The sequence below is a fragment of the Cherax quadricarinatus genome, chromosome 63, assembly GCF_038502225.1.
Source record: "Cherax quadricarinatus isolate ZL_2023a chromosome 63, ASM3850222v1, whole genome shotgun sequence".
Classification (NCBI taxonomy): Eukaryota; Metazoa; Arthropoda; class Malacostraca; order Decapoda; family Parastacidae; genus Cherax; species Cherax quadricarinatus.
In genome coordinates this window covers 5,651,771-5,665,852 of record NC_091354.1, presented here as the reverse complement: position 1 = coordinate 5,665,852, position 14,082 = coordinate 5,651,771, and positions in this window count along the sequence as shown.

Here is a 14,082-nt window from a genome sequence, read left to right as displayed (position 1 = left end):
CCCAAGTTATCACATCAGTCAACATACAAGTCATTATACAAATCATATCATCATACGTCATCATACAAATCATGTCATTAAACATGTCATCATATCAATCATAGAAATACAAATCAAATCATACAAATCATACTAATCATGTCATCATACATATCATACAAACCATGTCATTAAACATGTCATCATACGAATCATAGAAATACAAATCAAATCATACAAATCATCAGGCAAATCATACAAATCATGTCATTATACATGTCATCATACGAATCATAGAAAAATCAAATCATAAAATCATACAAATCATACAAATCATGTCATTATACATGTCATCATACGAATCATAGAAAAATCAAATCATAAAATCATGCAAGTCATACGAATCATGTCATCATACAGATATCATACATGTCATCATACAAATCATGTCATTATACTTATACGAATCATAGAAATACAAATCAAATCATACAAAGTATCATGCAGTTCATACAAGTCATCCTGCAAGTCTTGTTGCAAGAAATTATCTCCCAGCCAAAAGAATCTGTAAGATTATCATAAAAACAGCCAGAACAATTTGGCAATATAAACTAGCAATTATATTCGAGATTTATTCAATCCTTGCGACATTATTTTGGAAATTGTGACACGATTTCAGCATTATTTATGGACAATAAATGTTTGTCTGTAGTTTACCTGTGGGCAGTTTCAAGGGTCGCTGCTCCTTGTGGTTGCAGTCCTTCTGGTTGACGACTTGGTCACCCAGGCTCTTGATGCAGTCCGAGGCAGGCACAACAGCCCAGCTGATCAAAAATTGACTTGAGGAACCAATTAAGTTCCGTCTTGAAGACAGCTAGAGATCTCTTGGTAATTCACCTTATGCATGATGGGAGGGGGTTGAAGAGTCTTGGGTTCTTTACACTTAATTTTGTCTCTCAGTGTACTCGCTGTATCCTTATTTTTCACTGGGGGTATTTTACACCTCAAAATATTTTGAGAATGATCAAATTTCAACATTATTTGTAATGTTACATATACTGTATTTTATAAACATCAAAGCTGAATATATCAACAGTGTGCTGCTATGTGATTAAATACAGGGAAAAAATAGCAATGCTTGGAAGGGAAGAGTAATTTTGAGATGTTTTCCTTATTGACTCAAACTTGTGATGTTCTGCCAGTGTGATCTTGAAGACCTGGTTCTTGTATTTATTTTTTTTTTTTGGTCTCAGTTTTACATTAATTCTCTATCTCCTGAGGAGACAAGAAACAGGGAAAAGTTGGTTTAGATTCAGTTAATATTAACTTGCAGGTCAGTGGGAAGAAGGAAGAGGTTACAAAGCCAGGTAGTTTAGCAAGAAGAGGTTACAAAGCCAGGTAGTTTAGCAGGAAAGGGTTACAAAGCCAGTTAGTTCAGTAGGAAGAGGTTACAAAGCCAGTTATTTCAGTAGGAAGAGGTTACAAAGCCAGGTAGTTTAGCAGGAAGAGGTTACAAAGCCAGGTAGTTTAGCAGGAAGGGGTTACAAAGCCAGTTAGTTCAGTAGGAAGAGGTTACAAAGCCAGTTAGTTCAGTAGGAAGAGGTTACAAAGCCAGGTAGTTTAGCAGGAAGAGGTTACAAAGCCAGGTAGTTTAGCAGGAAGGGGTTACAAAGCCAGTTAGTTCAGTAGGAAGAGGTTACAAAGCCAGTTAGTTCAGTAGGAAGAGGTTACAAAGCCACGTAGTTTAGCAGGAAGAGGTTACAAAGCCATGTAGTCCAGGCTGAACAGGCTGAGGCACTGATTACCTCAAACTCATCATCTTTCTCTGCATTGGACTGAACAAGCCACTACGCGACAAAACGTTTCCAGAATAAAGATAACAAAATGTTGCACAAGTACCTCATTGCTCTGTCCCAATAAAATGTTTGTTCTACAGATTTTCTATCTGCTCTCTTGTCGACATTTCGTCCACACGGCAGACATTGTTACTCGACAAGATAAACAAAGTTTGTCATGGTTTACACGCGACGTATGTGGACGAGCTGTCACGAACAGCCAAGGCGTCTTTAGCAAGGTTTCATGAGTGACAGAGGGCGAGTACATACGAGTACATGGAAAAGACAGATAGTAGAGGACTTAGCAGGCTTCAACGAGGGTCTCTGGTGAGAATTATTTTCTACTTAAGCACCGTGGTGAATTATCTAGGTGTAAGAGACATGGATAGGAAAACAGAAGAGGGAGGGAAAGAGGAATAGATTAAAGGAAAGAAAGAGAGAAGGAAAAGGGGAGACAGAGATGGACAACAGAAAGAGGAGAGAGGAAGGGGAAAGAGGGAGAGAAGTAAGGAAAAAGCTAAGAGTGGTAAGGAGGGAAGGTGATGTATCAAGGACCCAGAGGATGGTACAAAAACTGGTTTGTGTGTGGGTGCTGCGACTTATTTACTTAAGGAACGGTCAGCTCGATATTTGGAAACGCACAATGAGGGAGAAATGCAAATCTTGGGCTAAATGCCAAGGCTAGAAGCTGCGTGTTGGTCATGTATTATTGGGAAACCAGTGGTCACCTGTCACTGTTCCTTACAAAGCCTCCGTCTCTTACCGTCCCTCTGACGGGATTGACTTTGAAGTCAAAATACAAAATAGTAAAGAGGACTGATCCAATTATTTTGTTTATGGGAACTGTATCTCCCTTTGCAGACTTTGCGCTTCCCCATAAACAAAATAATAATAATAATAATTATTATTATTATTTAATCAATCCTCTTGCTACTTCTATTCAGGGCTCTCTAGTTTTAATTGTTTTTTCTTGTAAATCTATTCTCCAACTTTCTTTACCAGGCTATTCTTATATATTTATCTTACCAGTTATTCCTCATTTCCTGTAAGTGTTCGATTTTTATCGTTTCTCTCCGTGCTTCATCTGTTTGTCTTAGGAATTTACTAAATATTTTCACTAAGGTGTTTGAGGAGGTAGATCATGGTAATGAATATGATATTGTGTATATGGACTTCAGTAAGGCTTTCGATAGAGTTCCACACCAGAGGCTATTGAGGAAACTTAAGGCACACGGAATAGGAGGAGAAATTTTTTCCTGGGTAGAAGCATGGCTGACAAATAGACAGCAGAGAGTTTGCATAAATGGGGAGAAATCAGAATGTGGGCACGTCACAAGCGGTGTTCCTCAGGGGTCAGTGTTGGACCCGTTGTTGTTCACAATTTACATAAACGACATAGATGAGGGAATAAATAGCGACATAAGCAAATTTGCTGATGACACCAAAATAGGCTGTCTAATTCATTCTAATAAGGACACTAGAGCACTCCAGGATGATTTGAATAGACTGATGTAATGATCGGAGAAGTGGCAGATGCAGTTTAATAATGACAAATGCAAAGTTCTAAATGTTGGACAGTTAAATAACCATGCCACATATAAACTAAATAATGTAGATCTTAATACTACCGATTGCGAAAAGGATTTAGGAGTTCTGGTTAGCAGTAACCTAAAACCAAGACAACAGTGCATTAGTGTTCGCAATAAAGCTAACAGAATTCTTGGCTTCATATCTAGAAGTATAAATAATAGAAGTCCTCAGGTTGTTCTTCAACTCTATATATCCTTGGTTAGGCCTCATTTAGACTATGCTGCTCAGTTCTATTCACCGTATTACAGAATGGATATAAATGCTCTGGAAAACGTACAGAGGAGGATGACAAAGATGATCCCATGTATCAGAAATCTTCCCTATGGGGATAGACTGAGGGCCCTGAATCTGCACTCTCTCGAAAGGTGTAGAATTAGGGAGGATATGATCGAGGTGTATGAATGGAAAACAAGAATAAATAAAGGGGATGTAAATAGCGTGCTGAAAATTTCCAACCAAGATAGGACTCGCAGCAATGGTTTCAAGTTGGAAAAAATCAAATTCAGGAAGGATATAGGAAAGCACTGGTTTGGTAATAGAGTTGTGGATGAGTGGAACAAACTCCCGAGTACAGTTATTGAGGGTAAAACGTTGTGTAGTTTTAAAAATAGGTTAGATAAATACATGAGTGGGTGTGGGTGGGTGTGAGTTGGACCTGACTGGCTTGTGCTGCTGGGTCTGGTGCAGTGTTCCATCCATGAGTGGAGATGACCAGATTGGGTGGGTCATTGTGCTAATCCGGGGGGGGTCATTAGTCTAATCCGGGGGGGGGACATGGACCTGCTCCGCATGGGTCAGTAGGCCTGTCTCAGTGTTCCTTCTTCTTATGTTCTTATGTTCTTATGTTTACCCGTCTGTTTTCCTTCACACCAGCGAGGCTGTGCTCTGTGTAGTAAAATATGGAAGGAGAAAAAGATAAAAATTAAAGACAGGAATTAGATACACAGATGTTATGAAGTAATTTTTCAGCCTCGTTTACACCGACAAGTACAGTGAGACGAACCACGGAACGGGTTGGGTTTATACCCCTGGTGAGTGAATTTTAAGAGTCAATCGCCAGGGGTTCAAACTCCCCCCGTTATGTGGTATGTTTGTTGTTATTACGATTTCGTGAGTCAGAAAGTATAGTGAACTGGATGAGGAAGTACGCAGCTTCAGGAGCAGATATAGCACAACCCAAGCGGCTATATACCATACGCACAAGTAGACTGAAGATTAAAGAGGCCAGGAGCCTGAGCTCAACGCCCACAGACACAGACCAGCAAGCAAACATGCACAAGGTAACACTAACCATCTCGTTGTCATTCCGAAATATTTTCCTCCGTCCAACAAAAACTGGATAATAAAAAATAATATTAATAGAAATTCTGTGAACAGTTGGACTTCACATTTGTGAAAATAAATAACATGGGTTGAAGGATGGGTTGGGTGTGGTCATCTGGCCCCCCCCCACAACCCTTCCACCCCACCCCCACCAACCCCCTACCCCCACCAACCCCCCCACCCCACCAACCCCCACCCCACCCACCCCCACCCCCCACCCCATCCCCCCACCAACCCCAACCCCAACCCCACCCCACCCCCACCTTCCTACTTACCCCACACACACCCTCTTCCTATTTCCCCAACACATCCTTATTCAGCATGAATCTACTCCAACATGAGTCTACTCCAGCATAAGTCTACTCCAGCATGAGTCTACTCCAGCATGAGTCTACTCCAGCATGAGTCTACTCCAGCATGAGTCAGTCTACTCCAGCATGAGTCAGTCTACTCCAGCATGAGTCAGTCTACTCCAGCATGAGTCAGTCTACTCACCTAACTGTTTACAGAGTCAGAATTTTTCAGCTCTGGGTCTTATTCATTAATCAAGAAGAGTGGAGACATTAGATGTGTTTCCTTACACCTGGGGTCACTGTTCACCTAGCAGCAAGTAGGTACCTGGGTGTTAGTCGACTGATATGGGTCGCATCCTGGGGACAAGATTACCCTAAGTTGCCCGACATGCTTTGTATAACCAGGGACTTTCTATATAGTATGTCATTGATGTCAGCTATGGTCTGTATAAGTTGAATCATGTTCTTGCATAAATAGGAAGTAAATGCTGTAGAGTAAATCTTTATACTCATAAATTCGCTCAAGAGACAGATTCATAGAGTAACTGACCTGATAAAGTGTTGCATAGAGCGACTTACTGTCTATAAGTTTCATTCTGCATATAGAGTCTTATGACCACGATGGTCAGCAAGTCTTACGACCAAGATGATCAGTAAGTCAACAGAGTTAAATCGGAGGCTGCCATAGTGAAGAGCTCTGTTCCACAAGGCACAGTACTCGCCCCCATCTTATTCCTTATCCTCATATCAGACATAAACAGAGATATACACCACAGCACCGTATCATCCTTTGCGGATGATACTAGGATCTGCATGAGGCTGTCATCTGCTGAGGACGCGGTTAACCTCCAAGAAGATATAAACAAAGTTTTCCAGTGGGCAACGGTAAACAATATGATGTTCAATGAGGACAAATTCCAACTACTCCGTTATGGAAAACTGGAGGAGATAATAACTAGAACAGAGTATACTACTGACTCCGGCCATACAATAGAGCGGAAAAATAATGTAAGGGACCTGGGAGTAGTAATGTCTGAGGATCTCACTTTCAAGGATCACAACAGTGCCACGATCGCACGTGCAAAGAAAATGATAGGATGGATAATGAGAACTTTCAAAACGAGAGATGCCAAGCCCATGATGATCCTTTTCAAATCACTTGTTCTCTCTAGGCTGGAATACTGTTGTACATTAACATCTCCATTCAAAGCAGGTGAAATCGCAGATCTAGAGAGTGTACAGAGATCCTTTACTGCACGTATAAGTTCTGTCAAGCACCTTAACTACTGGGAACGCTTGGAAGCACTTGACTTGTACTCGTTGGAACGCAGGAGGGAGAGATATATCATAATCTACACTTGGACAATCTTGGAAGGAATGGTTCCAAATCTGCACACAGAAATCACTCCCTACGAAAGTAAAAGACTGGGCAGGCGATGCAAAATGCCGCCAATAAAAAGTAGGGGCGCCATTGGTACACTAAGAGAAAACACCATAAGTGTCCGGGGCCCAAAACTGTTCAACAGCCTCCCATCAAGCATTAGGGGAATTGCCAATAAACCCCTGGCTGCCTTCAAGAGAGAGCTGGACAGATACCTAAAGTCAGTGCCGGATCAGCCGGGCTGTGGCTCGTACGTTGGACTGCGTGCGGCCAGCAGTAACAGCCTAGTTGATGAGGCCCTGATCCATCGGGAGGCCTGGTCATGGACCGGGCCGCGGGGGCGTTGATCCCCGGAATAACCTCCAGGTAACCTCCAGGTAAGTCTTACCACCACGATGGTCAGCAAGTCTTACGACCACGATGGTCAGCAATTCTTACGATCACGATGGTCAGCAAGTCTTACGACCACGATGATCAATAAGTCTTACCACCACGATGGTCAGCAAGTCTTACGACCACGATGGTCAGCAATTCTTACGACCACGATGGTCAGCAAGTCTTACGACCACGATGATCAGTATGTCTTACCACCACGATGGTCAGCAAGTCTTACGACCACGATGGTCAGTAAGTCTTACGACCACGATGGTCAGCAAGTCTTACGACCACGATGGTCAGTAAGTCTTACCACCACGATGGTCAGCAAGTCTTACGACCACGATGATCAGTAAGTCTTACGACCACGATGGTCAGCAAGTCTTACGACCACGATGGTCAGCAAATCATACCACCAAGATGGTCAGCAAGTCATTCTACTCAAAGTGGTATTGCGCGTCCTAACCTCGGGAATTTGGTTCTGTTTACATTTTAATTACATGCAGCTGATCTCCACTTGTTCCATATATTTTTCACTTTCACTGTGATTCTGTGTTCTGTTTATCCAACACTTTCTCATCCACGGGCGCACCTGCTCTAGTATCTGATACCGTCTAAACCCGTAGGGACAATACGGCACCCAGAGAATGAGTGAAAATCGTTAGTAGTTCAGTAGGATGAGGTTACAACGCCACGGTGCAGAAAAACACCTTTAAAATTTTTATGTAAAAAAATCTGATTTAACTAAAGTTATATAAAAGAAAATGCCAATTTTTAACTATCCACCTAAATTAACCTGAAAACCTCATGTTACCTTGGTAGAATTAGCATAATATACAATCATTTAATTTATCTAACATATGCAGTAATTTGCATGGAATTAACTAATTTCCCCAGTGGTTTCTCGTCACTTTCATGCTAAGGAATATCTCTTGGTGCAAGAAATTAGGTGTTACTTCTCTTCTTCCTCGATTCATGTGCTATTACCTTCCATTTCCCATGTACCCTATGGCTCCTCCAGGAGCCATAGGGTATTATAATGGCTCCTCCAGGAGCCATTATAATAATGACAATAGCGATATAACAATAGCATAAGAGTAGTAATAATGATAATGATAATTCAAGTGATCTGAGCTGGGTATGAAAGTAATACCCAGGGGAGAACTCAAGACAAACACCAGCAGATGCAACAATGATAGCCAGAATGGTGTAAAACTAGGCAGACGCTGAGGCTATGAAATAACACACAGTGGAGGAGCAGAGCAGACGCACGCGAGAGCCACTGGAGGAGGCAGTGTACAAGGCCAAGCACATCACAGAAACACACCACAACACCCCCAGCTCACCTTCTGACTATTTATATACTAATTAAACCTACAAGGATATGAGCTCCTGGGATCTGTTTCAGAACTGGCCAGCACTATGTTCGATTTAAGGCATCACCGGCATGTTTGGATCAGAGGGAAGAATTGGACTGTCTTATCTACCTTGAAAATAATTTATTTCTTTGCTATAGCACGCATTGAAGTTATAGTTTAATACAGGATATAGAAAAAGAGGAAGGAGAGTCGCAATACCGTGGCTGGAATAAATAAAATATATTCTAGAATTTGAACAGTAAAGTCTAGACGACGTTTTGGTCACTCGTGGGTTATTATAATAGTCTAGCACGGATTGAAACGCCCTGAAGAGGGTATATATTCGCTTAAGTGCCATGTGCATACATATGGCACTTCAAGTGCTGGATCAACCAGGCTGTAACGGAAACGTGGGCCAGTGGGCTGCCAGTAGCAACAGCCTGGTTGACCAGGCAAACACCAAAGGACAATAAGGGTAGAATTACCGACAAAATGTTAAGTAAAATAACACAGATGCAATTAACGTGACATTTTATTGTGGCAACTTTTCGATCTCTAGGAACTTTATCAACGTTGCCATAATCAAATATCACATTAGTTGCATGTGTATCCTTTTACCCAACAAACACCAAACGAGCCTGACCTAGGGTCGGGCTGCGAGAAACCTATCAAAGGCATTATTTTAAATTTATGTATTCTCCTTTACCTTAATTTTCAAGCTGAATGTTTAACACATTGTAGATTATCTCGATATTAGTCTTACATATAACAAATTTATTTATTAATATCTTCATGAACGACTGGTGGGCAGCCAGACACGTGTTTGTACACCTCTGCGGCGCATTATTAATTTATTGTATATTTTCACACATCTAAAATCATTAAAGCATATCATCCTAAGGCAATTCTTGCAACCTGAATCCCTAATGCAGTTCAGGGTTGCATGATCAACGAGGACCCCTCATGGCAGATTTGATCGTGTGGTTAAGAGACATTATTTTAGGTATTTCGCACGCTAAGTTGGGCTGTGAAAAGTCTTCTGTAAATAAAGATTCGATTTGAATATAGCTCGTTTCGCTAGATTTATTTCCAAGTCTTGTCATCTAGTGTTTCATTCTCACCTACTGCATCATCAGTTCTTCTTGACTGAGGACCTGGAATAGTTTGGGAAGTGATGTAGTGGAGGCAGGAACCATACATAGCTCTAAGAAGAGGTATGATAAGGCTCATGGAGTAAGGAGCGGACCTAGTAGCGACCAGTGAAGAGGTGGGGCCAGGAGCTATGACTCGACCCCTGCAACCACAACTGAATACACACACACACACAAACAAACACAAACAAACACACACACACACACACACACACACACACACACACACACACACACACACACACACACACACACACACACACACATTATTTACGGTTATAACATGCCACCACCTGAGTCTGTGTGAGAGTAAATAGCGCATGTCCTACCTGCTGTCAGTAGGAAATTGTATTAAATAGCTGACCTGGTTTCATGCAATTTATATCAGCCAACAGTTCTTTGTTCCCTGTTTTCCTGTTCCCTCAACCAGCGGAGACGACATTAATCTGGCTCTCTTAATCATTGCTTATTCTACCTTTGTACCATGCTGACTGCAGCAAGCTAGCAGAACGAGTCCATGACTCGAAGCAATAGAATGAAACCTCGAGGTAGAAGAGGCAGCACAAACGTATGCAATTTTTTTTTTATTTTGCAAACTGTTATACCTAAAGTCAGTGCCGGATCAGCCGGGCTGTGCCTAGTACGTCGGACTGCGTGCGGCCAGCAGTAACAGCCTAGTTGATCAGGCCCTGATCCATCGGGAGGCCTGGTCATGGACCGGGCCGCGGGGGCGTTGATCCCCGGAATAACCTCCAGGTAACCTCCAGGTATCACAGAGATAATAACCCCTGTGTAGAAATATTAAACACGTGTCATAAATAGAGTTTTTTTTCCATTAGACATAATGTATCCCTTAAAAGGGGCTTATTAACCCCAATTTAAAACGAAACATTGCCCAACAAAAATGGCTCGCTCTGTTACATGGGAAAAAATCCAGAGTGGCTGGTCACTGTTCATTCACTACAGAATCTCAAGTGTTGTTTGGTAGGCATCATCTACAAATTCATTCCCCTGAGGAATATGTCACAGGTTCTTCACACTGTTTTGCTAAACACTTTTTACCCTCTTCACCTGTGCTCTTAATGACATTTGTGTAAAGTGTGATACAAGAGAGAGGGAGAGAGAGAGAGAGAGAGAGAGAGAGAGAGAGAGAGAGAGAGAGAGAGAGAGAGAGAGAGAGAGAGAGAGAGAGAGAGAGAGAGAGAGAGAGAGAGGGAGAGAGAGAGAGAGAGAGAGATTGCAGATTGTGTGTTTAACTGCTTTCATATAATTTTCTCTTCTCTTCCTCATGAGAATCCCTCTTAGATTATTATTATTATACTCAAGGGGGAAGCGCTAAACCAGGAGGATTATACAGCGCCTGGGGGGGGGGGATGTGGAAGGCATTCAGGCTTAATTCGGGGAACTGGAGCAAATCCCTCTTAGATAGCTTTAAATTTATCATTGATTGCCAGAAAGCTTTACCGACTTTGGTACCAGAGTAATTCAGAGGAATAGTGACACCAGCTCCAGGGGCACTAGTGCCACGAACGAAGTAGTGACACCAGCTCCAGGGGTACTAGTGCCACGAACGAAGTAGTGACACCAGCTCCAGGGGTACTAGTGCCATGAACGAAGTAGTGACACCAGCTCCAGGGGTACTAGTCGAACGAAGGGAACCAGCTACTAGTGCCACGAACGAAGTAGTGACACCAGCTCCAGGGGTACTAGTGCCACGAACTCCAGGGGTACTAGTGCCACGAACGAAGTAGTGACACCAGCTCCAGGGGTACTAGTGCCACGAACGAAGTAGTGACACCAGCTCCAGGGGCACTAGTGCCACGAACGAAGTAGTGACACCAGCTCCAGGGGCACTAGTGCCACGAACGAAGTAGTGACACTAGCTCCAGGGGCACTAGTGCCACGAACGAAGTAGTGACACCAGCTCCAGGGGCACTAGTGCCACGAACGAAGTAGTGACACCAGCTCCAGGGGCACTAGTGCCACGAACGAAGTAGTGACACCAGCTCCAGGGGCACTAGTGCCACGAACGAAGTAGTGACACCAGCTCCAGGGGCACTAGTGCCACGAACGAAGTAGTGACACCAGCTCCAGGGGCACTAGTGCCACGAACGAAGTAGTGACACCAGCTCCAGGGGCACTAGTGCCACGAACGAAGTAGTGACACCAGCTCCAGGGGTACTAGTGCCACGAACGAAGTAGTGACACCAGCTCCAGGGGTACTAGTGCCACGAACGAAGTAGTGACACCAGCTCCAGGGGTACTAGTGCCACGAACGAAGTAGTGACACCAGCTCCAGGGGTACTAGTGCCACGAACGAAGTAGTGACACCAGCTCCAGGGGTACTAGTGCCACGAACGAAGTAGTGACACCAGCTCCAGGGGCACTAGTGCCACGAACGAAGTAGTGACACCAGCTCCAGGGGTACTAGTGCCACGAACGAAGTAGTGACCAGCTCCAGCTGCCACGAACAGGGGCTACTAGTGCCACGAACGAAGTAGTGACACCAGCCCCAGGGGTACTAGTGCCACGAACGAAGTAGTGACACCAGCTCCAGGGGCACTAGTGCCACGAACGAAGTAGTGACACCAGCTCCAGGGGTACTAGTGCCACGAACGAAGTAGTGACACCAGCTCCAGGGGTACTAGTGCCACGAACGAAGTAGTGACACCAGCTCCAGGGGTACTAGTGCCACTAACGAAGTAGTGACACCAGCTCCAGGGGTACTAGTGCCACGAACGAAGTAGTGACACCAGCTCCAGGGGTACTAGTGCCATGAACGAAGTAGTGACACCAGCTCCAGGGGTACTAGTGCCACGAACGAAGTAGGACACCAGCTACAGGGGCACTAGTGCCACGAACGAAGTAGTGACACCAGCTCCAGGGGTACTAGTGCCACGAACGAAGTAGTGACACCAGCTCCAGGGGTACTAGTGCCACGAACGAAGTAGTGACACCAGCTCCAGGGGTACTAGTGCCATGAACGAAGTAGTGACACCAGCTCCAGGGGTACTAGTGCCACGAACGAAGTAGTGAACCAGCTCCAGGGGCACTAGTGCCACGAACGAAGTAGTGACACCAGCTCCAGGGGTACTAGTGCCACGAACGAAGTAGTGCTCTAGAGGTACAGTGCCATGAACGAAGTAGTGACACCAGCTCCAGGGGTACTAGTGCCACGAACGAAGTAGTGACACCAGCTCCAGGGATACTAGATAGTGCCACGAACGAAGTAGTGACACCAGCTCCAGGGGTACTAGTGCCACGAACGAAGTAGTGACACCAGCTCCAGGGGTACTAGTGCCACGAACGAAGTAGTGACACCAGCTCCAGGGGTACTAGTGCCACGAACGAAGTAGTGACACCAGCTCCATGGGTACTAGTGCCATGAACGAAGTAGTGACACCAGCTCCAGGGGTACTAGTGCCACGAACGAAGTAGTGACACCAGCTTCAGGGGTACTAGTGCCACGAACGAAGTAGTGACACCAGCTCCAGGGGTACTAGTGCCACGAACGAAGTAGTGTGACACCAGCTTCAGGGGTACTAGTGCCACGAACGAAGTAGTGACACCAGCTTCAGGGGTACTAGTGCCACGAACGAAGTAGTGACACCAGCTTCAGGGGTACTAGTGCCACGAACGAAGTAGTGATACCAGCTCCAGGGGTACTAGTGCCACGAACGAAGTAGTGTGACACCAGCTCCAGGGGCACTAGTGCCACGAACGAAGTAGTGACACCAGCTCCAGGGGTACTAGTGCCACGAACGAAGTAGTGACACCAGCTCCAGGGGTACTAGTGCCACGAACGAAGTAGTGACACCAGCTCCAGGGGTACTAGTGCCACGAACGAAGTAGTGACACCAGCTCCAGGGGTAATAATGCCACGAACGAAGCAGTGACACCAGCTCCAGGGATACTAGATAGTGCCACAAACGAAGCAGTGACACCAGCTCCAGGGGTACTAGATAGTGCCACGAACGAAGCAGTGACACCAGCTCCAGGGGTACTAGATAATGCCACGAACGATGCAGTGACACCAGCTCCAGGGGTACTAGATAGTGCCACGAACGAAGCAGTGACACCAGCTCCAGGGGTACTAGATAGTGCCACGAACGAAGCAGTGACACCAGCTCCAGGGGTACTAGATAATGCCACGAACGATGCAGTGACACCAGCTCCAGGGGTACTAGATAGTGCCACGAACGAAACAGTGACACCACCTCCAGGGGTACTAGATAGTCCCACGAAGCAGTGACACCAGCTCCAGGGGTACTAGATAGTGCCACGAACGAAACAGTGACACCACCTCCAGGGGTACTAGATAGTGCCACGAACGAAGCAACGACACCACCTCCAGAGGTACTAGATAGTGCCACGAACGAAGCAGTGACACCAGTTCCAGGGTTACTAGATTGTACCTCGAACGAAGCAGTGACACCGGTTCCTGTTGGTAACAGATACAGCTCTTACATGAGAGGCAGCCAGATCATGATGAAGGACTTTATACAGCTGTTGAAGCTATTAGTAATGCTACGTATTCTCCCAAGAATACGTGCGTATATAAAAAATTTAAAGCACCTACTGAAAGCCTCGCCATAGTGGTTTTCAGACGTTCTCTCCCTTAACGACTCAGTGTTTACTCTTCTTCTTTTGCACTTTGGAAAGGAATTGACAATTAGATAACCATTTACCGAAGTGGTGCTTTCACATACCCTATTAGCTCTAGGTCTAAGTATTAGTAGCTATTGTTTAGTAAATACTAATGATTCTTACATTGGACGTATTTATGAACTCACGCGT